Here is a 26,246-nt window from a genome sequence, read left to right on the forward strand (position 1 = left end):
CACATGGAGAGAGAGGAATTTGCTGCACAAAGGCATGCAGAGAGGGAGGAGACTCTCAAGATAGCAGACAGTGAAAGACTTCTAAGACGTATGATAAAAGCACGACAAGATCTATTAGACTTCTTAAGTAACCTGCGTTATCGCAGCTCTCATCATGGGCGATTTGATGCGGATGCTGAGAGAACAATAAGAGCCTCTCAGAGAAATTATAAAGAAACAATTTGTGATTGCTTAAACTTCTTCTTCACATGTAATTATGTTGAGGATACAGCTGTGGAGGCAGTGAAGGATTGGGTTGTTGAGAAGATAAGAGAGACCAATGATGAGATCTTCTAGACTTAGATAAGAGAGACTGTATTAAGGTGTTTTTTGACACCATATGGCTTTGTATTAAGGTGTTTTTTGACACCATATGGCTTTGTATTAAGGTGTTTTTTGACACCATATGGCTTTGAGTAATATGATCTACTTCTTGTACAAATGTGATGTTAAGATGATGTTAAGAGAGACTGTATTAAGGTGTTTTTTGACACCATATGGCTTTGAGTAATATGATCTACTTCTTTACAAATGTGATGTGCTCTTTTTGAAATGTACTCTAGTTTTCATAACATGTCACGCCATTTTTTCTAATTTGATTTTTTAAAATCTTACTTTTTTGTCTCTTTTAACAATGTGATGTACTCTATTTTTAACATCTCACGTCATTTTTTCTAATTTGATTTTTTTAAATCTTCCTTTTTGACTCAATGTTTTGTTTTATAAGAGCCTCTTTTTTTGAAATGTTTTATCCAGAATTATCTCACAAAATGAATTTGGACAGTGCAAGAGTCCAAAATTAATGAAATAGGTGTTACAAATAAGATGATGGCTTTGAAGAAATTCCATAGCGAAAGCAGAACGACTGAGAAAGAGAGCAATTCTAAACCCAGAAGGTATTAATGTTCCACTGGATAAAGAAGGGGTGATGAGAAATCAAGAAGGGGTGATGATGATGAATCAAGAAGGGGATGTTGATAAGAAAGAGCAAAAAAGGGGTTGGTGCCAATTCATGGTCAACCATGGAGTTGTTTTGGGACACATCGTATCTCAACATGGGATTGCAACTGACATGGACAAAATCAAAATCATCATGGAATTGCCTCATCCTACAAATTCCAAAGGTGTATAGGTCTTTATGGGACATCCCGGCTCTCGGGGGGATCACTCATCTTATGTAACCCTATCACGTGAGTTCAACGAAAGGATATTTTTAATTTCTAAAATTTAGAGAATTTAACTTACATAAGGGATTATTTTAAATGATTTTAGAAAAAAATAACAGATTTCTATATAAAAAGGGTAGATTTTATTAATGAAAAATCTACGGGTAAGGGATTTTACAAATAAGCCTTGAACGCACGTGATATAGAGAGTTATACATAGTGACCCCCCTGAGTGCCGGCTATTAAGAAGATTTATATTGCGGTTTGCCATGATAGCTCTAGACCACTTTACAAATTATTAGTGGAATTCTTATGGATCGAAGAGTGTGACCAAGCCTTTGAGCTTTTAAAGTGGCGCCAATCACAACACCCATCCTTATATCTCCCAATTGGGATATTGATTTCATGTTCATACTGATGGATCCAAGTATCCAATGTGGAGTGTGCTTTGTCAACCTGGTGAACATAAGAAAGACTACCCATTCTACTTCACCACTCGACAACTCAATGATGCAGAGATTAACTATACCACCACAGAAAGAGAAGCCCTAGCAATGGTGTATAGTGTAAAGAAATTTTGGCACTATCTCGGCACTATCTACTGGCAAATGATTTTGTCTTCTACACCGACCATCAAGCATTGCTTTATCTTGTGAACCGTCCATGTACAACAGGAAGAATAAACCAAATGGCTCCTCTTGCTTCAAGAATTCAACTTCAAAATAGTGCTCCGCAAAGGTGCCCAACACTACATTGTCGATCACATGTCTCGTGTCAAGTTAGGAGAAGAAGCCACTGGAGTAGAAGATGACTTAGAACTAGATGCCACACTATTTCAAATCGATGTTGTTCCAAAGTGGTGTGGAGATATCATTGGTTACTTAATGGCAACAAGACCACCCCCTGAAATGAAAGCAGTAGATGCCAAAAAATTGATTCTAAAGGCTGCACCCTATTAACTCATTGTAGGACAACTATATGAGATAGCAAAGAACCAGATATTAAGAAGATGTGTAATGCCTCATGAGATCATGCCAATCCTAAGTGAAGTCCATGAAGGCATTGCAGGCAGACACTTCCAAGGGGAAGCCACATCAAGAAAAGTTCTCCTCGCAGGCTACTGGTGGCCAACACTGTGGGCAAATGCCTATGAATATGTAAAAGGCTGTGATGTATGCCAACAAACTACTAAACCACAGAGACTTCAATCCCCTAACAATAGTTGTTGCACAAAAACCATTTGAAAAATGGGGGATTGACTATGTGGGTCCCATCCATCCAATAGCAAAAGAAACACAGGCACGCTACATCATTGTGGCCACTGATTACTTTACAAAATGGGCTAAAGCTAAAGCAGTCAGAAAGGCAGATGCCAGAAGCACAACAAGATTCTTATACAAAAAAATGATCACCCGATTCAGATGTCCCATCGAAATTGTATCAGATAGAGGCACACATTTTGTCAATGAGGTAATCCAAGAACTCTTGTCTGGCTTCATGGTAATCCATAGAAGAAGCACACCCTACTACCTCCAAGGGAATGGACAGGCCGAATCCACCAACAAAATAATATGTATTATACTCACCAAGGTAGTAGAACCACAGCGTTCTGGTTGGGCAGAGAAACTGAATGCAGCCTTATGGGCATACAAAACCACACTCAAGGTTAGTACAGGGAACACACCTTTTCAATTGGTGTACGGCCTTGAAGCTATGGTCCCACTAGAATTTGTAATACCAAACCTATGCATAGTAGTACAGGAATGCATGGGAGACCATGAATCCTTGAAAGAAAGACTCTATCAGTTGGAGAAGCATACAAAGACAAGACTAGTCACCTACCATGCCATGACAACAGAAAAATGCAGAAGAAAGGCATGGTTTGATAGAAATCTTAAAGCTTAAGACATCAAGAAAGTGACTTGGTCCTGTTATACAATGCCAAACTACACAAGGGGAAACTGAAGTATCTAGGTCAAGAACCATACCACATACAAAAGATGAATCCCACCAGAGTTGTACTGCTAGAAACATTGGATGGAGTCCAATTCAACACAACAATAAACGGGAGCCCACCGATTGAAGCGCTACTACATCAACATGCAAGCCATCCCCGACAAAAATGAAGATTTGGGAAACCAAGTCTTTCTTAGTTAGGATTAGATTGTATCACGAGCACTCACTTGCATATGTACGTCTTCGCACATATAGGTAGCATCAATTGATTTTAACCTAGGGCTCAGAAGTGATGCCTGAGTACTAGTTGCCCTATGAAAATCCCAATAACAAAAAAAGCATATAGTTAGTCCCTACCTAGCTACTAGGTCAGGTACACTCACACGCTTTCGCTTAGACACATAGATGATTGCATGAATAATTGTGCCACACACTTTCATTCCACACTCTAAAAGCATGTAAAAAATAAGATCTCCCACACATACACAAAAAGGTCATACCTACATGCCAACCAATATAATGATCAATGGTACACCACATGCACATGGATGCAGGTTCAAAAAAGATGCCACCACTAAAGAGGATGTGGAAAAAGAGCCCATTGCCTCAACCCACGAAACCCCCTCTAGAGTTCGTAGCTATCTACATCCTCTCAACCACGATGACCACACGCATTTTTGGTCCAGAGTGATAGCTTCAAAGAGTATTCAGTGCATGACCAAGAAGAACAAATGCTACCCCAGTCACCACCGGCCTACACAACCATTGACGGGGCCTAGTCACTAGAACTTGTTTGGCCACCCACATCGACTTATGCTCTTTCCCAAGAAGAAACATCTTACTTAGAGCAAAGGGGTCTAGGCAGTTTGCATGAGAGCCTAAAATCCTTGGAGTCCTATAATGACCACATATATCAAAGACTTTCTCCATTCTTACCACTCCAACAATGCAAAGGTTGGCCACGTATGATACAATCACTATACATCAGAGCCCACTAAACATTATCCTTGATAGTACAATCATTCAAAGGGCTTTCTCACTGCCAACACAAGGTGCCAAATACCCTACATGGCCTGTTGATGCAAACTTTCTCGAAGTATAGTCTCTTCTTCATCAGCGCTTTATTCATCGTCAAATTGAGAAATATCTTGGATTGCTGAAAACCGATGGACTCTCAAGTATCTGCTGCTTCTTTAATGTTTGCTTCTTTGGTAGTTCATCCGACTACATTTCTGAATCTTTTGAGACATCTAGCAAATCCTCCTCTAGTAGCTTCTCCTCCATTTTCACACTCTTGCTATCTCGCACAGGTGCTACTTTAGATTTTGGGGCCATCTGTTCACTTGCCACCGCTGATAGTAGATCAAGCTCTAGACACAACCTTGGGAGTTCTTTTCATTATGAATATCTCGATTTGCAAAGGACATCCTCCAAAAAATGCTGGCTTGAACACAACTTCGAACAAAAGTCAGAGCTAACTGATTTTGGCAAGGATAAAAATAGCTAAACCTCACACACGTCAATTCAAACTGAAGAGAGTTTTTATAATGATGAGATGTTACTATTGGCTCTTTCCCACAGCTTCCGTGGGAAGAGCAGGGTAATCTCAGTATGCAGGGTTTCAAGGCTTTTTGTCACCTACAGATATATCGGGGTTGTCGTTTGTAGTATACATGTAGCTTAGGACCGCGAGTCATGTTCCGGTGAGAGACATATGCTTAAGTGTGGTAAGCAAACATAGTGCATGCATGTGTAAAAGGAACATGTATCATCATAATTGAGGTAATGAAGGCTTTCGTGTTCATTGGGGATTGCAGGGTTTAGGAGGAGTTTAAGAGTTAGAAGAAGGTTCCAGGGTTTACAAGGAGGTTCCAAGGTTAGAACGAGTTCCAAGGTTTAGAAGGAGGTCCAAGGTTTAGAAGGAGGTTCCAAGGTTTAAAGAGAGGTTCCAAAGTTTACAAGGAGGTTCTAGAGTTTAGAAGAGGTTCCATGGTATAGAGTAGGGTACATGGTGGAGAACTCGTCTCCCTTATAGATCATGTAGATTATGGGTTGAGGAACTAAGGGTTTAGGGGGAGCATAGGAGTGGGAGAGGAAGAAGTTGTAAGAGCATGGGGGAAAGAAGAGAGAGGAGGGAGGAGGAGGAGGAGGAGGAGGGAGGAGGAGGAGGAAGAGGGAGGAGGAGGAGGGAGGAGGAGAGGGAGAGGATGGGTTGCATTGGCCTGATGAACCATCTAGTTTCTTTGTAAGGAAGATGACTAAGTGCTGGAATACAAAGGAAGTCATCCACGGTTGCATGGATATTGTGACAATGATTATGTCAGAGATCATGAGACAAGGAGATCGACACAGGGATATGCATTTTTTCTTGGTCAAGGTGCTATATCATGGTTGTCAAACAAATAGCCAACTATTTCTTTGTCTTCAACTGAAGCAGAATATAGGGCACTCACTACAAGTGCATGTGAGGCTATATGGCTCAAAAGACTATTGTCAGAAACACACTACCCTGTGTGAAAGCCAACAACAATATACTGTGATAATCAATTGGCTCAAGCATTAGCCAAGAATCTAGTATATCACCCTAGGACAAAGCACATTGATGTTAGAGAGCACTTCATCAGAGAAAGAGTGTTACTTGGTGACATCACACTACAGCATTGTGATAGCAAAGAGAATGTTGCAGACATCCTTACCAAACCACTCGGTAAAGAGCTTTTTAAAAAACACCGATTAGCTCTTGGTTTGACGCAAAGGAAGGACATTCCCAGAATCATCATCTTGAGGGAAGGCCTACTTCATGATGTTGATCTTGAGGGAGGTGTTGAGAGTTCACGCTCAACATCATGTGATCACATGTGCATAGCACCATCATATGATCATATGTGCATAGCACGAACCTTATAGAGTTCTTTAAAGGAAAGGGTTAGATCCCCTAACCCTAACCCTAAATGGGTTTGTATATATTCCATTTTTTCAACTAAATCTAGTGTACAGTTAGTCATTTGTGGTGTGCTCTCTAGCTGTGCCCTCTCTCCTCATCTCCACTCTTCTCCTCTCCCCTCTTCATATTTTGTCAAGTTCTAGAACCCAAAACAACTTCAAGATTTGGCAAGAATCAACATTTTGGTCATTTGTTTACGGGATTGGACCTCACCCACTCCTTATCAATCACACACACTACATTCCTATCAACTTAAAACACTAAAAAGCACCAAAAGCAAGCTTCAAATGCTCCCAAATGGCTTTCCAACAATAAAAATAGTTATCCTACTTTTTCATCCTCCCTCTCTTTTCTCCTACAACTCCACTAACAAGCTCCAAGTTAGCCTTGAAGACTTGTGCAATGGGTAGATATTCAAGGCAAATAAGTGCAAATGCAAAAACATACCTTTTCTCCCCGGTAGTAGTGCCAAAAATGTTGTGGGTCTTGGCAGTGACTCAAGTGTCATGGGGATGTTGAAGATATGCCGATGGAGCCTCCATTGTAAGATACTCTTTGCGGGAGTAATGCAAGGCATGAGTCGTCCGCATGTGTCACTCAAGCGGCCTCCGAATTGTTGCAATAATGTGTCTCCATGAGAGAAAGAGGGAAGGGAGAGAGGGGAGAGGAGAGGGGAGAAGGGAAGGAGATGGAGAAGGAGAAGGGAATAGGAAAGTAAACGGGGATGGAGTGGCAGACACAAGGGCACTACAATGGAAATAAGAGAACACCCAAAAGACTCTCTTGGAAGAGGAAGGAAACATACCCCATGACACTTGAGTCACAACTCTCTTGGAAATAACAAATGGAAAAAAGAGGAAGGACTTTCTTACCTAGAATAGTCCCGCTCGGTGTTTTGTGGACTAGCCCTACAAAAAAGAGGAAACATACCATTTTTCAAATAACTAGTTAGAGAAAGGAGGAGTTTAGAGAAGCAACTTCTCAAAGGGATTGGATTGAGGAGACAAGCGTAAGCCTACAAACAAGGAGAAAGCATAAGCCTACAAACAAAGAGAAAGAGGAGGAAGAGATAATCGTAGGCACAAGGTCTTACAGGTATTCTAAAATGTAGGGTTAGTGTACTGATAATCATGATGCATTAGCGTAATTATGCTTATGTTATATTGTTGACATGACTTCTTTGTTGCTTTGATAGTTCATCCTCCCAATTACAATAAAAGGTTGCTTATAATAAGATTTTAGAAATGCTATATTCAAGATCAGCAGTACTGTGAGGTATGCTTAATATCAAATCGCATTGATTGCACTTTTTTCAATTTAAGTAGAATAATCTGTAGACTGATTATGAATATATCTTACATGAGCATGTGAAATAGGTGGATATCTCAAAAAGAGATCTCCATATCAACCATCGAGAAGGCTAGGGTGGAATCCATCGAAGCTGTATGCTTGCTTGAGAAACACTTTCCCTCGAGCATTATGACAACTAAAGTGCACTTGCTTGTGCACATAGTTGATGAGGTGGCCATTGCAGGTACCGTTCATAATCAGTGGATGTTTTTTCTCAAGCGGTTTATGAAAACTTTGAAGGGATTTGTAAGACAAAGAGCAAGACTAGAAGCAAGCATGGCAGAGGGATGGCTTGTGCAAGAGTTTCTTGCATCCACGGATCCCGATATGCTGCAAGCTTGGCATAACAAGGATGATGATCGCATCGTTGGCGAGGTTCCCCTAGGAAAAGGGATTGAAAGAAAGATGAGCGAAGAGAAAATGGAGAAATTCAATAAGTTTTGTATTCTCAATAGCAAGGAGGTGCAGAAGTGGATTGAGAGATATGAAGCAGCCAAAGCAGAAAGAATAAATGCAAGGACGAGATTCAAAGTAATGTACAAGCGATTCCAACCATATCCATGGGATCTGGCTCTTCTCCCCACTCATATGTCACTTGATTGGCTATAACTGGCTCTACATAAAGCCGAACATGATGCAGAGACAATAAACGAGTGCAAGTGAGAGTTATCATCTGGATGTATGATGCATGTAAGTTTTGTACCTCTTGACATAATTAAAGTAATTATTTGTGGCAATATATGCCATAAAATAGATGCATCTTCATTGTTTTAACAATGCTCTTTTACAATACAGAAAGTACAGTGCATTATGGTCATATGGATGACATTTTTGCGTGGAAGGCATCGATTCAAAGAGAGTCACGTATGATTGTGGAGTCATGGCTAACTTCACACAAGATAGCCGAGCAAGTGCTTTGGATACCAATCTTCTCTCCTCACAGTTGCATTATTGTGGAACCGTATGCAAAATCTATGAAGTTGATTTTAAACAATTTAGTATTTTCATTCTTGATGTAAAATGGTTTAGAACTATTTACAATGGTCCCCATGCGACAGTGAGAAAAGACAGTAGCAGTTTCTTTGCAATAGACTCCACCAAACTTTAGACCAATGAAAGTGATACTTTTGTTCTTCCCAAGCAATGTGAGCAGGTGCATACTAATGATTTAATTAATCAAAGCTTTCGTTTTTAAAGATCCATTGATACATGTACATAAGCATAATTTCATATATATAATTGATGGCATTTGGCACCCATCTTCAATATAGGTGGTTTTTCATCCGGATCGTTCTAATTCAAGATGGTGGTACGTGATCCCAGTTGCACCATGAAGTAAGAAAAATTTTTAAGATAGAGATGTGGATATGGAGATACCACTACCAATGCCGGATCTAATTGATCCAGATGAATCTAGCAAAGAAGATGAAGATCACAATATGAGCCAAGAGGAAGATGCACATAATGACATCATATAGGAGGAAGATGGAGATCACGATATTGAGGAAAAAGACAATGATCAACAAGAATCACCACACTTTATTGAAGAAGATGATGTACTCTTAGGTGAACGTACGATGCTAGAGTACGATGATGATATAGGAGATCAACTTGGTATAGAGTCAGAGATAGACTTGTTTGGCACATTAGACTTGGCTTAGGATGAAACCATTAATGTAAATGCTCTTCATTGATTTTTTTCATCTCAAACTTGGACATGAATATATGAGCTTCAAAGGCTTGATGTACACGGTCTCGTACTTTTATTCTCTCAAAAGATCAAACATGTATAAAAATTTTAAAATTTTTGTCATTAGAAAAGACTATCTTTTGAGGTCGATATGGGAAAAAAACTCTCTCGAAAACGTCGCTATAGAAAACTATCTCAGTGACGTCACTATATAACAACCATTGCCAATCTAATAAAAGTCGCTATATAGCGACTTTAGGCTATATAGTGACCCTTAACGAACCCCACTTTACTAAAGTTGCTATATAACAACCCTTAATGAACCCCGCTTCCAATACCGATGATTAGCGCCCCGTGCATGCTAAACATCGGTACTTAAGCGTCGCAATAGGATCCGTATGTAGTAGTGCAATGGCTTGTATGTAATGTTAATAATCCAACAGCCTCAAACTCTCCAACCATCCTCTAATATAATCGTCTAAGGATGTGTGATCCCCCCGAGCTTTTTCTACAAGACTATGCGGACTGATTTGGCAAAAGGCATCATATATAGGAGTGGATGTGTTTCTAGGGCGATACTCTCCTCCTGGTACAATAAAAATCTGAGAGAGCAGTAATATTTACATATTTCAGCAGAATACCATCCTGTAGTGTCTTGAAATTCTTAAAATAGAGCAATTCTACAAGGTAATGTGAGTGGATTGGACAAAAAATGAGATATAAAAAATTTGGGTAGCTTTTAGGCTAGCTCTAGCTCTAATACCATGTTGAATGGAGGAAGAGAGAGAGAGAGAGAGAGCACACGAGTTTCTCCTAAAGTAGTGAGTAGTATATTGATAGCTCATTTGTTTATATATTTGAGAGCTAGTTTGAGTCATGGTGTGCGATATATGGCTCCAACATGTTGAACACTAGAAGAGAGAGAGATACATAGCAGATGCATCAGCTTGATTTAGCTCACACTCATCTATTCCCATCAAAAATTTGGATCTTGTCCTAGAGGTTGTACCATTATGTTTTGTTCAATAATTTCCTTTGTTCAAGATGGTCGCTATTTGGTTGTAGAGATCGTAATGTTTCATTCTCAACTTTGTGGCACCCACCACCTATGTCTTTTAGGTCCTACACTTCATCTTAGGGTTTATTTTTTCATTTCTTTGGAATGATTGTTACATCATTTTTTTTAATTGCATGAACCTCAATAGGTGTATTAAGTTAGTATAAGCAAAAACTTGGTTAAATTATGCTTCAATATTCTTTCTCTCCATGCTTTTCATCGGATTTATAGATTCAACACTTTCCAAACTCTTTGTAGCATCACATCTTGGAATCCCTATTTGATTGCTTGTATGCTTGTAATGTTTGTTAAAGTGTCTCTCAAGATGCTTCCTTCCACTTCTAAGATTAAACAAAGGTTGAAGGGGAATTGAAGAGGTTTTAGGCTCGAACAAATTCACAACAATCTAGAATCCAAAATGGTCGATCCTATTCAATATTGGAGTAACTCTCTCAAGTGCAATAACTGAAGTGCCAATCCACATGGTATCCCAAGTTCCACGAGGAAATTTTTCTCCCAAAGTACTATATTGATAGCTCATAGGTATATACAGGGATTTTAAAAGTGCGTTTTTAAAAATAATAATACATACTTTTTTATTAAAAAATGCATCTTCAAGTTCTAAACAAAAAAAATGTGCTTCTTTAAACCGGTCTAATGTAACTTGTTAACTGGCCAAATACCATGCAGTATATGCAAATATCACATGTATATTTCTAAACATACCGCAAGATAAATAAAAATATAGTGCGACATTTTAAACACCACATGGTAAATTAGTATATGCCGGTGCAGTAGATTTTTGGGCACCACATGTCTCAACTAGGGCCATTAAGATATTGCATGGTAACTAGGGGTACCATGTGGTATTGTTGTGTGAAGGTTATAAAAAGCCAATTTTCCCTTACTCATTGCAAAAATCTTAGTGCACTGTCATTTTTGTTGTTTAGGTTTTTTGCTTTTCTTGCTCTTTTTGTGAGTTTTCTCTTACTCTTTTTGTGTTGTGAGTTAGGCTAAGTGATGGCCCACCTTGGATGGTTTGAACCACCTCTCCTCCACATCACCCAAACCAACTCTAGGATGCTAAAGAGAGAGAGAGAGAGAGAGAGAGAGAGAGAGGGGGGCAGAGAGAGAGAGAGAGGGGGGGGGGAGAGAGACAGAGAGAGAGAGAGAGAGAGATAACTCACTTTGGTAGGTTGAATCACCTCATCTCCACCTCACCCTGACTGCCTATAGGATGGGGGAGAGAGAGAGAGAGAGAGAGAGTTGCATGACAATGTATTAGTTGGGCCATGAGATGATGACTTGCTTTGTCTGGTCAGAGTCACCTTGCCTTAGCTGTTGTGTTCACGTGTCAAATAGAGAAAGAGAGAGATGCATATTTGTGTGTCATTCAAGCCATGAGATGGCCCTCTTCAGTCGGTGGGAATCACCTTACTTCATGGATGTTTTTATCGAAGCTATACTTATATATTAATATAAAATCTTGGTGAAAGTTGATTGAGCTAGTTTTTTTAGTTTCACAATATTTGTAGAACATACTACAATTTTATATATTTTCTCTTGAATTCTAAGGAAAAAGTTATAAATCCTCGCAAAACTTTAAAGTTTTTCTCATAAAAATTTCAAATCTTGGCAAATCTTTCAAACCTTTATTTCTATCAAGGCATACACACTTTTGACACCAATATAAAAGTTTCACTTCTTAACAAAATTAATAGGAAAAAATCATCCATGCCTTGCTTTGACTAACATGTTCACTTGTGATAATAAAGAGTGAACTTGGGTGATGGAATGTGTTTGCCAGTTAGTCCCCCCTACTTCGATCTAGTGATATATCATATTTATTTATTTATTATTTATATATAGGTGTAAGTAGAGGCAGGTTTTATTTTAGATGATAGCCCTCTTTTGCCTGTCGGTTTGTCCCGATAATAACCTTTCCTGACCAAATGTGTTAACTATTGAAAAGAGTATCTAGATCATCTCGATTATCTAATGCTACTGCATTATTGCTATTCTAGCATTTACCACTCTGATAGATTGATACGAGATAGCGACTTTACAAAGTCTTCTAATATATTTAAACAAATACTTTGCATTATGATAGTGGATTGTGTAGTGGGATGCATCTTACTTGACATTAACCCTCCATTGTTTTTGAAACCAAAAAGGATTTAGTACTTTGTTATTGTAGATGGCATGGATCAGAATACAACAACATTGCCTCGTTTTGTTGCCACTCCACCTAAATTACAAGGAAAGCACTTTCTAAAGACACATCTATGTGGAGTGTTAGTGCATGGAATTAAGTTCTTTGCAGATATATGGATTGATTCCTTGCATCTACATGATAGCAATCAAGTTGTAACATCTATTATGAAGGCAATTCGCAATGTACATGCAGAAAAAGGTCGCCTGCCACCGACTTTGAGAATACAAGCTGATAATTGCTGGCGAGAAAATAAGAATGTACTCATGTTTGCATTCTGCTCCATGCTAGTTGCTCATCGAATCTTCAATGAGGTCGAATGTGGATTTTTGTATGTTGGGCATACACATGAGGATATCGATCAGGTTTCTAGCACAGTCTCAAGGGAGCTTAAATGCAAGGATGTGGAGACAATAGATGACTTGGTAAGAAGATGTGGCAGGCAAGTTGGTGGTCGTAAGGAAAGTACAGTATGTGAGAGGCTCGAAAGAATGTATGATTGGAAGAGCTTCATTCTACCTTTCATACAAACGGGTGGTGATGCATTGACAGGTCATACCAATCCACACTACTTTCGTTTTTTTTTTAAAGATGAAAAACCCGTAATGCAATGGCAACAGTATTCTCATGATACAAAATGGGAACCTGAAGAACCTTACAGTCTCCTAACTTCAATTCCCAGCAAGGAAAGGTATCCAACATGGGCTCCTATACAAGAATTTAATGAGAGGTCTAATTGTGAAATAGATGGATTAAAAGCATTTATTACATACAAAGAGGAAATGCTCCAGAGATATCCTGATTCGAAGCCTACTTGGAGAGAACACACTACCACTGTAATTAACAAGACACGAAATTTAATAAAGGACCTTGAGAGAATGCGAGGCTCAAAGGATGTCAAGGAAGAATGCAATATGTTGTGGCCAAATGTTCATAATGATTTGCGCCCAGCTCCAGTCTTTGAAAATGATTTTGTATCATTACTCCCACGTCCATATTGTGGACCGAAGAAGAGAGAGTTTATGCCACAAGTAGATATAGAGGTTGATTGTTTTGTTGTGGTACGGCCATCGGATGATGAATATGAGAATGTGAAGTTTTGGGTTGCAAAAGTAGTTGATGTGCAAAGAGATGACCAAGGGAGAGCTACAACATTTACAGCGGTATGGTATGAGCCAAAGGGCAGGAAGGAGAATATGGATAACAACACATTATATACTAATTGTATAATGAAGGAGTGGGTCCCAAATGATGAAGCAGTCTCTCAAGTTTCGACGGAGACAATCATAGTGTCTTGGCATTCAAGGGCAAAGAAATCAAAGAAGCACATGGGATATGAGGTAGAAGGAAAAATAAAAATACCACAGCAAACTATTTTACATATACACGAATTTTTAAGGATGCTCGCCATGGAGGAAGTAGAAGGAGACAGCGCAAATGAAGAATGTCCATGATTAAAGCTTTGTATTGAAGTCCATTGATTCAGAAGGATTTTATTTGGGTACTAGGCAAGGAGCCAATCCAAGACAATTATAATCAGAGTCATCACCTCGTATGTCAAATGAGAGTCAAAATATGCACTGGATGTCACCCAAGGTCAAGGCTTGCCAAGACAATAGGGAGTTAATGCAGATGGCACCTGGCAAGGGACTATCACATTGAGCAATAAGATAATGGGGAGTCAATGCACCCAAGGGGCAAGGCTTGGCAAGATAACTTGTGGGAGTTAATGCAGATGGCACCTGTATTTTGCACTAGATGTCACCCAAGGGTCAAGGCTTGGCAAGACAACAGGGAGTTAATGCAGATGGCACCTGGCAAGGGACTATCGCATTGAGCAATAAGACAATGGGGAGTCAATGCACCCAAGGGGCAAGGCTTGGCAAGACAAGCCTAGGTCAAATTATGTAGATGGCAACTGGCAAGGGACTGTCGTGACATTGAGCAATAAGACAATGGGGTGTCAAATTATGCAGATGGCACGAATTGAGGCTCTTTAAGAGCAACAATTTAAATTGTAAACATATGTTCAATCTATATCATTTTGGATATAAAGACTCTAGCTAAGAGCAACGTCTCTCAATGTAATCATATACATAAAGCTACAATTGCTATTATCCCTCTTTGGTATTATGGCATCATGTCTTCTTTCTATTTATTAAAAGTTTTGTTAAATTTTGTGCATATTGCCGAGTGACAATGTTATTTTCATGAAATATTTAAGTCTCCTTTCATGGATTTATAAATTTATCACGTCAACGAAAAACGTCAAGGAAAAATATTTAAAATAATTAAATTAACAAATAACTTAGATATAGCTAGAATTTCTAATATAGGATTATTTCAAATTCTTACATGTTGGTGCAAAAGTATAGATTGAAAAAACAATATTTGTATGTGAATATGATAGAGCCACAAAGTGAACTTTTGATTTGGGAAGGAAAAACGTCAAGGAAAAATATTAAAAATAATTAAATTAACAAATAACTTAGATATAGCTAGAATTTCTAATATAGGATTATTTCAAATTCTTGCATGTTGGTGCAAAAATATAGATTGAAAAAACAATATTTTTATGTGAATATGACAATGCCACAAAGTGAACTTTTGATTTGGGAAGAAACTTTTTAGAAAGTAAAATTTTGATTTGGAAAGGATATTTTCATAAAGTAAAGTTTTCATTTGGGAAGGATTTTTGGGCTTCATCCAAAAACAACACAAAAAGTCCAAAATTAATGAAATAGGTGTTTTGTGCCTATATGACAACAAATCACCTTCCTTGCATCCAATTTCAAGTTTTTCTCCTCTGTGAATGATATATCCAGCCACATCAATGGAACCCAAGTCATGATCCACCCCTTCTTCCCTATATGTATCCTAGTACCATTTCCAATTGAGTGACTAGTTGGACGTGATGATCCACTAGGTTCTCTCATGAGTTGTGTCCACCCCATGGTTTGCATCTCCTTGCTAATGGGAAAACATGGTCAAGCGGTTCCCATGCTAGGCCTTGAGATGCTGAATCAACATTCTGATCCTGTATGGAATCGATGCCAACATCCATTTTCATTTAGTACAAGGTGCACTAGGTAACTAATGTGACATGTTACATAAGCATCCCTAACTACCCAACAATGGCTAGAATCTTCATAAAAAACATAGAAGGGCATGACTTGCCCAAATATAATGGAACATAGTGTCATAAAAAAAGATGAAGAAGAACAGGACACAAGCACGAGCTCTGACATGAAAACATGAATGGGACAACAACAAAAGACCAAATGAGGTCTTAACAACAACCAAAACAAGATTACATTCACGTTCAAGTCAGGCTATTCTTTTGTTCCTTGAGCAGGATTGTCCTTGAGGTGTTTAACTTCAACTAAATTAAACCTTTCTATAGAATCAAAACAAGAAAATCATGCTCAATGCTCATGGAGGAGTCTAGCAAGTCTCCGGTATTTGTTACGATCCCAGTCACTTAGTTTCATACAATTGTTGTATTGAGGGGCATCCAATGCTCTTCGTAATGCCACCATATGGATTAGCCTTAATTAGGAAATATGACCATTTCATTCACGCAAGTGTGTGAAATGTTCAAGTCTATCATCACATGTGCCACAACTTGGATTGCAAGAAACTTGAAATAATATGGGTTTCCTTTATAAGATATCAAGAATCATCGACCGTCAATCAAACCACCCATGTTGCATTGAGTGATATAGTTGGAGTGAACACATATCGGATTCCAGTTCCCCACACATTAAGGAGAAAGAAATCATTGTTGGGTTGTAGGGAGAAGCATCACACCTTGGGTATCTTTCCTCAGTAGCACAGTAACTGTCGCACTTCATCTACTCACAAAAAGATGTATCTTGCTTGAAACAGATCCCTGTAGTCCCTTCCAACATCAAGGATAGAATTATTCTATGGCTTTACCATGGGTTCCCCACTAATTCATATCTAAGCATTATAGCACGTGGGTTCAACAAAGATGATTTTTAAATCCCTTTTTCACCCATTTTTCACATACAAAGGGGTACCATATAAAGGGGGTATTGGCATATACAATAGAGAAAGGATGAATTCTATTCATGATAAGTTTATTGATAAGGGGTTTTACAAGTGGGCCTTGAACGAGAGTGATAAATAAGGTTTATCTAATATACTAAAGCTATGGTGTAGCAACTTAATTTGGCTAATGGTCCATCTCTTCCGGGTCATTTTGGGGTAATCTTCATGGTGGCTTCCCAATTTGCTATGTTCCAGAATGGTCTTTATTCGACATGGATCCTATTTAGTTGCACAGATCATGAATCTCCATTGGCATATATGATTTCTTGGTTCTACGATTAAATTTGGAGCTTGTTTTTCTAGAGCTTTTAGATTATATTACTACAAGATTTCATATAGATCATTTTGGAATTCTTGAGGCTGAAATGCTTGAGAGGTTTTCCTTTAATTCTTGAATTGTATGAATATCAATGGATAAATTAGCCTCCTTTACAAGTGGAATTGTCAGTTGATAGCTTTTTTCAAGCTTCATATTCTTCTTTCCCTTGCTTACGCTTGCGCGACTCTTTTGGAATTATGGAGGCAAGGGGTTTAGGGCGAAACCTCGGTTTTTCAGTAAGATAATCAATACTTTCTCTTGGCAAAGCATGTATGGTTGCATTATGTGTAATTGCTTCCCTATGGAAATTATGACAATATATCAAAGAGTTGACGCAATGGAGCACATGATGAAGATAGCATGGGTAAAAGAATAGTAATTTTTACGGTAGGTAGCCTAAAGAGGTGTTTTCGTTTTCGTCCACCTCCTTGAGCCACGTGTAACGAATATGGTTCGTTGATGTAGATTGATTTTTTCTTTAAGTACATTGACATTGTTCTCAAAAAGGGGTATTTTTTCTTGCTGGGTTTAGGAGACAACCAGACTCCCCTAAGCCCTTCCCTTTTCCCATTGTCCTGGTCACAAAGGATTTCGAAGGGATCTGTGAATGAAGGCTGAGAAGGTGAGTCTACCACTACCATCAAAGCCGTTGGATCAACTCCATATAATAAGCAAAAGATGGTGCATGGAGAAAAATTCTTGCTGTGCCCATTAAATCATCTCCTACGTTAGGTCAATTTGGAGTTCCCCTTTTTTGGTGATGAAACTCTCAATATCTAATCCTACATGAAGCAGGTCTAAAAACCACCTTCTGATTCCATGTAGTCTCCCTCCCAATTTTGATGTCAAAGTTGTCAGGTTGATCCTCCAACCGGTTCCACATAGTCTAAGCATACCTCATTTCTCTGCTTTGTTGAGGATCATGGATATGAAGCACAGGTCTGAGCAGTCCTGCCATTGCTTCCAGGTGCCCCTCAAGCCTAGGGAAATTAACATATACTGGGCATTTAGACTGCAAAAACTTGGAAGTCCATGGGACAGCCGTGTTGCTCAAATTGCATGGTATAAATGGCACCTTCTAGCCTAGTGATCTGTGTCATTAGAGGGTCGAATTGCTCCGCAATCGAAAGACAGCACAAATTTTTCTATAAATGCCTCTCAAGCAAGGTAGAAACAATATTTTGAATTGGAGGAAATTGTGTCATACCATCTGTCGCGTGTTCTTTCTGATAAGGGATATGGCCAACGTGGATGTCAAAATCGACAGTTTCATGATGAGAGTGCTCTCAACGGAAGTAAGAATGGAAGAAGGAGAGAGAGAGACAGAGAGCCACACAAGTTTTGGTGGGTGCAGAACCACCCTAATCTTCTTTTTCATTCATTTATATATGTGTTTGAGTATTGTACATAACTGGGGTTAAGGCACAGTGACCTTTAACCCCACAACCTCCCACTTAAAGGACAATGTGCCTTTAAGGGAGAACAACCAGTGAGCATACTATCCAATGCCCATCAATACACGACAATACTCAAACCGCTGACTAGGTAGACTCTTCGTCAGCATATCTGCAGGGTTATCATCTGTATGAACCTTGACAAGCTCTATGCGCTTGTCCTCAAGTACCTCCCTGATGAAATGATACCTGACCTCAATGTGTTTGGTCTTTGCATGAAAGACCGGATTCCGTGCTAGCTGAATAGCACTCATGGAATCACTATGCAATGTCGGTACACCTGTATGAATCCCCAAATCTCCCACTAGCCGATCAAGCCATATAGCCTCCTTGCAACCCTCTGTGGCTGCAACATACTCAGCCTCTGTGGTAGACAAAGCAATGCACTTCTGTGCACGAGACATCCACGACACTGCACCACCTGCAAAGGTGAACACATAACCAGAAGTGGATCTCTTGCTATCCACATGCCCTGCATAGTCTGAATCTGTGTACCCAAGTACACGCATGTCTCCTTTACCAAAGCAAATGCACATCTCCTTAGTACCCTTCATGTACCTCATGATGCACTTAACTGCCTCCCAATGCCTCTTTCCTGGATTAGCCATATGTCGGCTAACAACTCCCACTGCAAATGCAATGTCTGGTCTAGTAGCTATCATAGCATACATAAGACTCCCAACTGCTGATGCATAAGGAACCTTGGCCATCATGGCCCTCTCCTCATCTGATTTGGGACTATCTGTATGACTCAGTTTCACATATGGAGGCAATGGAGTACTCACTGCCTTCCCCCCCTCCATATTGAAACGTTGCAATACTTTTGTAACATACTCTTTTTGTGAAAGCCAAAGGAGTTTCCTACTCTGATCACGCGTGATGCGCATACCAAGAATATGACCTGCAAGTCCCAAATCCTTCATATCAAAGGCCTCATGCAACTTGGCCTTTAATGCATCTAGCTCATAAGTATTCTTGCTAGCCAATAGCATATCATCCACATATAGTGCCAAGATTATCAGGCTATTATCCTTAGCCCTTTTAGTGTAGAGGCAGTGATCAATTTCACTCCTTCTGAAACCCTGGGACCGAATGAAAGCATCAAACTTCTGATACCATTCTCTAGGCGCTTGCTTAAGACCATAGAGACTCTTCTTCAGCTTGCAAACTAAATGCTCTTTGCCCTTTTCTTCAAAGCCTTCCGGCTGCACCATGTAAATTTCCTCATGCAAATCCCCATGCAAGAAAGCTGTCTTGACATCCATTTGCATAAGCTCCATATCCTCTACTGCCACTAGTCCAAGCATGCATCTAAGTGTGGTCATCTTCACAACCGGAGAGAATATCTCATCAAAGTCCACACCCTTCTCTTGCTTGAACCCTTTAGCAACCAATCGGGCCTTGTACCTAGGCACATCATCACCTGTGACCTTCATTTTGTAGACCCATTTACATGGCAATGCTTTCTTTCCATGTGGCAAAGAAACCATGTCCCAAGTCTTATTCTTCATAAGTGAACTCATCTCTGATTGCATAGCATACTCCCACTTGCGTTGATCCTCACGCATCATAGCCTCTTTGTAGCAAGAAGGCTCCCCGCAATCAGTAAGCATCACATAGTCTACCCCTGGAACAAACCTATCAGGCGGTCTAGACACTCTAGATGATCTTCTCAATGGCATTTCAGCTTGCTGTCCCACTTGCATATCAGCCACATTTGGCTCATCATTTCCACCAATAGATGATCCATCATCTACCCTTGATTGTATACCTGTGGGAGTACTTGGTTGTACCATTTCTTGCACATTTGGTGCATGGACAGCTTGCTGTCTATCAACATATGCAGGTGGATTCACATCCTGGAAAGTGATTCTCCTCATTTCCACATCCCTCATGGGTGCCTTATGCATCTTCTTCTCATTGAAGACCACATCATGGCTGCGTATGATCTTCTTTGCTTCTGGATCCCAGAGACGATAGCCCATCTCTCCACTTTCACCATAACCTAGAAAGATGCATTTCCTAGACTTAGGATCTAGCTTCTTTCGAAGCTCTTTTGGCACATGTGCATATGCCTCACACCCAAATATACGCAAATGAGAGTAAGAGGGCTTCTTTCCACTCCATGCCTCTTCAGGAATACCACCATCCAAACTCTTACTAGGTGATCTATTGATCACATGCACTGCAGTCTTCATTGCCTCAGCCCAAAAACCACCAGAAAGACTTGCATTGGAAAGCATGCATTGCAACCTTTCTTGAATGGTACGCTTCATCTTTTCTGCAACTGGATTTTGCTCTGGAGTACGAGGGGATGTGAGCTCCCTCTTAATCCCACGTGTATCACAGAAATGCTGAAAGTCATGAGAGAGATACTCTCCACCATTGTCAGTCCGTAGGCATTTAAGCATTCTACCTGACTGATTCTCAACCAAGGCCAGCCATTTCTGAAATACCTGGAATACATCACTCTTCCGAGCTATAGCATAAGCCCACACTTTCCTAGTTGCATCATCAATGAATGTCACATAGTATTCGGCCCCGCCTAATGACCGTGTAGGCATGGGACCACATACGTTTGAATGCACCAAATCAAGCATTTCAAACTCTTTCTTTCTCCTTCTTTTATGGGCTGATTTAGTCTGCTTCCCATAGAGACAATGCTCACAAAATTCAAAATCAGAGAAACTCAAATGCGGTACATAACCCAAACGGCATAAGAGTTTCATTCCATTATGGCTCATGTGTCCCAACCTGCAATGCCACAAAGAAGTGCTTGGCTGCTCGGTTATTGCAACAACATGATCAAATACCCCTGATACATGTAAGGGATACAAAGTCCCACACTTGGCACCCCTGGCCAAAAGCATAGAGCCCTTCTGAATTTTCCAACTCTGAAAGCCAAAAGTGGTGTGAAAACCAGCATCATCTAGCTGACCCACTGAAATAAGACTCTTGGTCAGCTTAGGCACATGTCTCACATGTTTCAAAACAAATGCAGACCCATTTGCAAAAGAAAACTTTATGTCACCTTCTCCCACTATGTCACATGCATAGTCATTTCCAAGATGCACACAACCTGTCTTTCCACTATCATAAGTGGAGAACCATTCCCTATGGGGAGTAACATGGAATGAAGCACCAGAATCCAAAATCCAATCCTGGGAATATGCATCATCTGAAGTGGTAAGCAACTCTGCAGATAAACTAGACATGAAGAGAACATCATTGTCACTATCACGTGTGACTGCATTGATCTCCTCGATCTTCACTTTTCCTTTGTCCTCCCTTGGACTCTCTTCCTTTTGATTTGCACCCCAATTTGCATTCTTTTTCTTATCCTTTTGCTCTCTTTTCAGCTTGTAGCAATCCTTTTTCATATGGCCCTTCTTGCCACAATGGTAACACTCAATGTTCCGTGCCCTGGATTTGCTACGAGACTTCCCTCTTTCTTGGGACTTCCCCCTGAACTGTGATCTACCCCTTTGCACATTTAAGGCTGCATCCTACTTGTTGCCATCCATAGACTTCCGTCTAATCTCCTCGGCCAACAAGCTACCCACAACATCATCAAATTTCAGTACTCCACCAGGTGCAGAGTTACTGACAGCTGTACGGAAGGTATCCCATGAGGATGGCAATGAACATAAGAGAAATATTGCCTTAGTCTCTGCATCAAAATTCATTTTCTGAGCCTGAAGCTGCCTGAAAATAATATTGAATTCATTCAAGTGAGAAGCAATGGAGGCCCCTTCCTTCATCTGCAGCTCAAACAACCTCTTCATGAGGTAAACTTTATTAGAGGCAGTTTCCTTTTCATAAGTGGCACACAGTTTCTTCCACAAATCTTCCGTAGTCTGCTCATTTACTACTGTGAAATAAACTGACTCTGCAAGATGAAGTCTAATAGTAGACTTTGCTAATGCATCCAACTCATTCCAATCATCCTCAGACATATTTGCAGGCTTAGCTTCAATCCCTGCCAAGGGTTTAATCTGCTTCTTTTGAATAAGCACATCCCTTATCTGTTCTTTCCACAAAGAAAAGTTTGTCCCATCAAACTTTTTAATGCTGAAAAACTCCTTTTCAGGCATGGAAGAGGATGCCATGATGCAAATAAAGCAAAATCCCAAATGCTAGTGCCTGCAAGAGAGAATCACACCAAATACCAGGTGCACCCAAATGTGTATGCCACAATAGAGTGAAATATCACCAAAATTCAAAGCTCAAAGCATCTGACTCATGTGCATATACTATGCATCCATATGAGCAAATATGGCCCAAACGAAAATGCCAATAAGTGCCAAAGGACTCAAGCATAAACACTGTCCACTGGCATATGCATCAATAATGTCTCATCCAAGAGAGCATAGCACTATCAGTGCATCACCTGCAATGTGTCAAAGCTGTCCCTCAGCTTAAAATAGCATCCATGTGCAAAGCGTCCATAAAAAATAGCATCCCACAAGGCAATTTGGGCCTATCAGTGCATCCAACAAGGACCGCAATGCATCCAAATGGCCTATAAATCATCCACTGCAACCCAATGCATACCACGAATGAGCGCACACTGCTCAAACTACAACCAGAGTGATCTGCATAAGGTATGCTCAAGAAATCATAGTCCCACGGTAATGAGCGCTACTGAAAATAGAACTTGAGATGCTTCAAAACATGGGCGCCATTGCATAATCGGACTCAGCAAGAAAATCTGCAAATATCTCTCTTCTGCCAGAACTCCAAAATCCCAACCGATGAGTGAGAAATGGGAGTCAATACTTATCCACTGCCATGTGGCATAAATCTAAGGTTTCAAAACCTTAGTATGAAAAATGCATAACAGAGAGACGAAATCGAATACACAGAGATTTATAACTCTGAAAATCCTCCACCGAATCACGCAAGAACTGATAGGTAGGGGTTTTTGGGCGTCCGGAACGCAATGGGACAGACGGTTTTGGAAACCGTGGCCTCAATCACTGGGTCCAACACACGGACTGAAAAACGTTTTTGGAAACAGAGCTATCTGTAAACTCCACCGGAGTGCGAATGATGAGCAACATAGAAGTTTTAGGACCTCCTGAGTCCACCGGAACTGACAGATCTGCAAATGGTTGCTCCAAACTTGAGTTCCAACACCCGGGCAAAAAACGCAGGAATTGACACAGTGAGTCAGAAATCCACTGAAATGATCTCAGATTCAAGAATGAAGGTGTTTCCAAGCTCCTGAAGTAATGTGGACACCAAAAGCAAGCAATAGTTGCCTCCACAAGTCAATACGGAGTCTCTGTCATCGAACGGAACAGGGAAAAGCTCAAAAAACGACTTTTTCTTTGAAAGCTCTTAACAGGCTCTCAAAACCACTTCGCAAAGCCAAAGTGACTTTTCCAAAGGTTCCTCCAAGGTCTCTGCACACTCGGATGCAAGTAAAGTCACCCACAAAGCTTCCCACAAAGCTTCTCCTTCCTCCCACAGAGCTGCTGAGCTTCAAGCATTCACGCACGCTCAGCTAGATCACCCGGGCTCTGATACCAGTTGAGAGTGCTCTCAACGGAAGTAAGAACGGAAGAAGGAGAGAGAGAGACAGAGAGCCACACAAGTTTTGGTGGATGCAGAACCACCCTAATCTTCTTTTTCATTCATTTATATATGTGTTTGAGTATTGTACATAACTGGGGTTAAGGCACAGTGACCTTTAACCCCACACATGATATGGTAACCTATTTTTGAAGCAGAATCTATACAAGCCTCATGTGTACACTACGAATTCATGCTTGTCTATAGGCATATTCAGCAACTCGAGATGATCACTAGGGCCATCCACCTAAAGAATAGAGGTCACACCCAGTGAGCTCATAGATTTGAAGATTTAACTAGTGGATCTTACAACATTTCTTGCGATCTAAGCGTTATTATGCTACAGGAGGTTCGTGAGGGAATGTGGGTTACCAGAACATCCAAGGTTGTTTCCTCGTAATGCCAAGATGCATATTCCCCTTTGATGACAATGAAAGAGAAGTGGATGGGATCAACATCGAATTCCACATTGTGAGAAAGGCATTCCTCTCTGTCACGCTGATCCTTCCTGCTCACGATGATCCTCCCTGCTCAAGGTAGGGGGCCGGTGAACCAAGAGGCTAGAGAGGGGTCCAAATCTATCTTGAAAAGATAATGGTGGTGACCTTGGATCTCTTAGTACACAGGTATTTGAAAGCAAAGTGCTCCTCTAACTCAGTGTCTTATAGATCACATAGGGCATGGTATGCCGTCACCTTGTCTAATCTCAATGCATAAACACGAAACCGCGCAATCAAAATCCACACTGCTACAATTAGTTTTTTATATTAAAGAAATTATGTCGTGGTATGTCTGGCATTTCACTCAGTCATTCAAACCTTCTTTGATCAATCAATCAAGCTTATCGGTTGAAGTCTCAGGGGGGTCACTATGTATAAACCCTCGATATCACGTGCATTGAAGGCCTATATTTAAAATCCCTTATCTGTAAATTTTTTCATTAATAAAATGTACCCCTTTTCTATACAAATCTGTAAATTTTTTCCAAAACTATTTTAAATAGTCCCTTATGTATATTTATTTCTGTAAATTTTAGAAATAAAAAATATCCTTCTGTTGAACTCACGTGATAGGGTTACATATGATGAGTGACCCCCCCGAGGTTGAAGTTCTCTCTCGATTGTTGTTCCTTGAATCTTTGATCAATCAATCAAGCTTCCTCTAATCAGAGAACTTCAATAAGAGAAGCTTGATATATCTTTTTTGTGATCATGCAGCGGTGGACATTGAACAGTTTTTCGACACGAGGATTGATTTGGAATCAGATTGTATATGATGACTTTTTGGGACTTATTACGGATGAGATGAAGAATGGCTATACAAGGTTCATTATCCTTGGTACTACTGGGATTGGAAAGTCTTTGTTCTCTATGCTATGCTATAGCTTGCAAAAGAGGGTCGCTAGGTAGTTAAAGCCTCATCGATTGTTGTTTATGAAGAGCCTGCTTTTCAGCTGACCTCCGCTATCTTGTTTGACATGCCCATAATTTGTAATGGAAACTTTGGCTTTTGGCATGAGCCATGATCTTGTAGAAAAGATTAAACAGAAAGTAGATATGTAGAGAAAAACAAGGCCCTTTCCTCCTCTTGTAAATTTCAAGGGGCATGGAACACTTACAATATAGTTTGGAGGGTTTCCACATGTACATCAAACCATGGAATAGAGTGGAGACTCGAGACAGATTAGTTCATATCAGAATTGGTGATTTTGACTGAGAGACACATATGTTTATGGCCTTGGCTCGAAAATGTTGTTTACATTCCAACACTACATGTAGCAATATATATATATAATTTTGATAAAAGCTAGACTAGTCCTTTGTTGTTCAATAACACCGTATTTTAATATTGTTTCCATTTCAGTCGTGTTTTACGTACATACTTGGTGCATACACGAATTTGGATGTTCAACTTGGAATACAAACACACCCATTGAGATTTAGGTAATGTGTCAGTTTCTTACATATTTACGATATTCAATCTCGGCGCTAATATTCTCGGTGATTCCAATCTCGACGCATGGGGAAGGGCCTTTTCCGTCGGATTATGACTCTTTGGGGAAGGAAGCATCCTGCCTCCCCACCCACACTATGTGGTTATATAAAGCATATTATATATATGTATATATATGTTTTCCATTTCACCTTATTTGTTGACTTTTGCTTTTGTATATTCTAAATTTTTATCGGTTTCTGTGATGAGATAGTCGTAAGAAAAGAATGCTTACTTAGACACGACATTTGCTCGGACCTAGTTTATAGTAAGGTATTTCCCTTTCTTGACTTTCAAAACTTACAGAAATCATATTCTTCGGTTTTCTACCATCTCCTTGAGTCACCTATCATGAATATGAGTCCCTAGATTGATTTTAGCCCTTTCGAATATGAGCCTTTAGATTGATTTTAATT

The 26,246-nt window shown here is 39.9% G+C and overlaps 1 pseudogene; it reads right to left on the minus strand.

The window, feature by feature from the left end:
- Window positions 1-17,814: 17,814 nt before the first annotated feature.
- LOC147904513 (transmembrane emp24 domain-containing protein p24beta2-like) lies at window positions 17,815-24,520 on the minus strand (annotated as a pseudogene).
- Between the last annotated feature and the right edge of the window lie 1,726 nt (window positions 24,521-26,246).

The sequence above is a fragment of the Dipteris shenzhenensis genome, chromosome 2 (genome assembly GCF_047967505.1).
Source record: "Dipteris shenzhenensis isolate YYH24624 ecotype China chromosome 2, Dip_SZ_1.0, whole genome shotgun sequence".
Taxonomy (NCBI): Eukaryota; Viridiplantae; Streptophyta; class Polypodiopsida; order Gleicheniales; family Dipteridaceae; genus Dipteris; species Dipteris shenzhenensis.